Here is a 4083-nt window from a genome sequence, read left to right as displayed (position 1 = left end):
AGTGATGTCAATCCAGAGAATTTGACCTGGCTGGTTGTTCTTGACTGGAGCCCAGCCCTTTTCTCACTCAGTTTGGGGCCAGAACTCACTGCTGTGCCAGTATATGAAGGTGCCAACCCTGCCTACCCCACATACATAGCCTGCTTCTTCTTTCCAGCTTTACCAGCTGGTTTCCATTGGCTTCTGGCCTGCCTTGTCTGACAGCTGCCTGAACATTGGGACTTAAAAATTAGTTCTAAATGCCTGAGTCCAGCCACCACATTCCAACCTATTTCTAGGACAACATCTTCTTTCTTTGGCTCCCTGAGAAACTACTCTTCTTTTTCTGTTTCTAAACTGTTTCCATTCCTAGTTCAGGCTGAGGTCTCCTCACCTGGAAGTGTAAAACTTAGGGGTTCCAGTTCCTGCTCATAGCCAAGGAGAAGATGCTGTTTTCACTAAATTCCTCTAGTCAAAGAAGAGGTAAGACTTGATATGATATTAAAGAAACACAATAAAAATTGTATGCATACTAACATTACGAACATTTAAAAAATCTTCTTTGTTTTTATTCCAATCATGAAGGTAACACAAGCCTGTTGCAAAAACTTTAGAAAATACGGTAAAAATAATTTATACTTTAATAAATTATTTTCATTTTTATCTATTCTTGTGCTCATATGTTTATTGCTGTTATTGGTTAAATATATTATTCATGCATTTGGGACAAAATTTCAAAAGTAAAATCTCACTGTTTCCCTGCCACCCAGTTCCTCTCCCTGAAGCGAACTGTTCATCACAGTATCCTCTTTTTCTTTAGTGAAAACTTTTATATTTAAAATTACCAACTGGACTCAGTTTAGATAACCCCAGTTTTGTTGGCAACTTCCAAAGCATCGTAATCAGGAGCCAGTTGAACATACGCTTCTTCTCTCCATCAGGCCCTATCAGGGTGCTCACCTTGGCCACGTCAATGTCATAGAGCTTCTTCACAGCCTGTCTGATCTGGTGCTTGTTGGCCTTGATATCCACAATGAACACCAGTATGTTGTTGTCTTCTGTTTTCTTCATGGCTGACTTGGTGGTGAGGGGGAACTTGGTGATGCCATAGTGGTCAAGTTTGTTTCTCCTAGGGGCACTCTTCTAAGGACATTTGGGCTGCCTTCTGAGCCACAGTGTTTTGGGCAGTTGGAAGGTGAGTGATGTCCGTATCTTTTTTCGTGGCTGTGGATGCCTTTCAGCACTGTGTTCTTGGCCTTCAAAGCCTTTGCTTTGGCTCAGCTTTGGGAGGGGCAGGGGCTTCCTTCTTCGCTTTCAGCACCGTCTTTGTGAAAAGTCACAGTATTCTCTTATAATCCTTTTCATTTCTGTAAAATCTGTAGAAATGTCCTACTTCAATAAACCTTTCTCTGCTTCAAACTCTGATGTTTCAGTTTATTTGGCCTCACTGTGCATCGGGCACACGAACTTTGGTAACAATTTCTTTTCTGATTTTAATACTTTAATTTTTCTTGCTTTGTATCTTAGTCAATCTAGCTAAATATTTGTCAATTTTTTTTTAAGAAAAAGCTCTTGGTTTTATTGATTTTCTCTATTGTTTTTCCATTCTATATTGTATCTGTCTCCATTCCGTTCTTTATTACTCCCTTCCTACTGCTAGCTATTGTTTTAGTTTGCTCCTTTTTCAAGCTCCTTAAGGTGTAAAGTTACTTTATTGATTTACTTTGCCACTCTCTCTATTATGTCAATGAAAAATCAAATAACAATCAAGCTAAGAAGAAAGAAAAGAGAATATTATTCAAGACAAACTGAGGATTATAACCCGGGAAACAGATTCTCAGAAACTCTGAGAACTGCTCCATTGATCAGGAGTTAGAGATACAGTTTTATACATTTTTGAGATAAAGAATTAATGTACCATATTGAAAGGTTAGCATTGTGCACACAGTTCATCAGTTTTTTTGTTTTTAGTCAGTTATGCACGTACAGAACAAGCCCTTGGTCAATGTGACCCTTTGTATGAGATGAAAAAGAAATATTAATCATAGAATTACAATGCTGGCGTCTGAAGAAAGGGACCAGCTTTTTCTCAAAGTTTGATTTCATCCTCCTGCTTTGAGAAGGTCTGGGTAATGTATAATGTAGATGCACAGTGCACATTGGGAAAGGCCTACCATAAAGGGGTCATGTCATTTTTTTTTTTTCCTTTCTGTCTTAGTTTGATTGTCCAGCCATAGAAAATTTAAGATTTTTCCTCACCAACTATATATGTAGATATTATTATTTACTATTTTATTTAAAAATTATCGTACACTAACACAACGTTGTAAAGCAACTATATTCCAATAAAAATTAATTAAAAAATAAAAATTATTATACAGTATAACTGATTCTTTACAGTATTGTTCTATGAATATTAGCAAATATACACATGTGCATAACCAATATCACAATCAGAATACAGAACAACTACTTGTTCTGTTAATTACTAAGATAAGTGGTAAAATCTCCGACTATAACTGTGACTTGTGTATTTATTTCTTTCAGAATTGTTGCCAGTAGTACAAAGAATTTTTTTCTTGAATCATTTGAGTGGGATATAAAGTTACTCTTTTTCATTTTGTAATTAATCAATATTTTATGATAGATATTTCAAAACTATGTAAATATTCTATTTTCATCAAACTTTAAATTTATTCATTGATTTTTTTATCAACATAAATTCATGATTTCATATTTTATCCAATGAGTTATAGTCTGTTAATATCATTATTTATTTTGGGACCGCCCTGGTGGCACAGTGGTTAAGACTCCACGCTCCCAATGCAAGGGGCCCGGGTTCCATCCCTGGTCAGGGAAATAGATCCCACATGCATACCACAACTAAGAGTTCGCATGCCACACTAAAGAGCCTGAGTGCCGCAACTAAGGAGACCACCTGCTGCAACTAAGACCCAGCGCAACCAAAATAAATAAATGAATAAATATTTTTAAAAATATATCATTATTTATTTTGCAACTCAAGCTATACCCAATTTGGCCACTGGAGCCTCTTCAAGCTGGCTCTTGTCCTTTTGATATGTCCCTGTCATTCTTTGAGCACTTCCTTGTTTCTTGTACAAGATGCTCCAGACTCATCTTGTATTTTTCCTTGCCTGTAACTAACCCTGTAATTAGCCATTTCTCCAACAACTGAAAAATATTACTTAGAACCAAGATCTTAACACTAAGTATATTCATTGTCCTTGAGGTGTCACTGCTCCAGGCCCATTTGGTAGACACACTCAATTACATTTATATTCATTCTTACTTCCATCTATCTATTGAAAACCATGAGTTCAGACTGATACCTCCAATTTCAATATCCCCAACATCACAAGTTTCAGTCTACTTTTCTCCCTTCACATGTTTTTAACTCTAATGATGGTAAGAAAATCCAGGCCACTATTATCGTAATATTGTTACTTATTTTTTATCAATGTACCAGTTTGTAACCAATCTCTTATTGCTGCACCCTTCTCTCTCCTGTGTAGATGCCCACCTTATCCCATTTGACTCCAACACCTTGAACCAGGTTGCCCTAGATGGATGCATTTTTCACCCAGTTTTGACTCTGACTCCCAGTACCAGGCTAGTACCATCACAGCCCCCTGCATGGACACTCTCCTCAACATTCTTTGGCTTTGAAAACCTGCTTTGAGCTGCCCCTCCTCAAGGATACCCTTGTCACCTGATGTGCAGAAGAGTTAATATAGAAGGCCTGAGACTGCTATTGCTAGAAGGGATTGTGTACAAGTTTGGTCCTTGGCTGGCACCTGGTACCTTGGATTTCAAGAGGGTTCCCACCTTCCCCATACTGATAAGAATGGTTCACTGTGCCCAAACTTTTTGTATAAATAATGTGGTTTATCCTGAACAACTTGCTTTCCTTGTGGGAATCTGGAATTTTTGTACATACAGGCATGGAGTACCTTTGTGACCAACTTTTGATAAAAACCTTGGGTTCTGAATCTTATGAGCTTCCTGATAGATAACATTTCACACATGTTGTCACTGTTTGTTGCTGGAGGAACTAAGCATGTTCCCTGTGATTCCACTGAGAGA

At 37.6% G+C, this 4083-nt stretch overlaps 1 pseudogene; it reads right to left on the bottom strand.

Annotated features, from left to right (window-relative positions):
• Positions 1-838: 838 nt before the first annotated feature.
• Positions 839-3160, bottom strand: LOC132430275 (large ribosomal subunit protein uL23 pseudogene; annotated as a pseudogene).
• Positions 3161-4083: the final 923 nt, after the last annotated feature.

Source organism: Delphinus delphis, chromosome 8 (assembly GCF_949987515.2).
Source record: "Delphinus delphis chromosome 8, mDelDel1.2, whole genome shotgun sequence".
NCBI classification, from domain to species: domain Eukaryota; kingdom Metazoa; phylum Chordata; class Mammalia; order Artiodactyla; family Delphinidae; genus Delphinus; species Delphinus delphis.
This window is presented reverse-complemented; position numbering and strand designations above follow the sequence as displayed.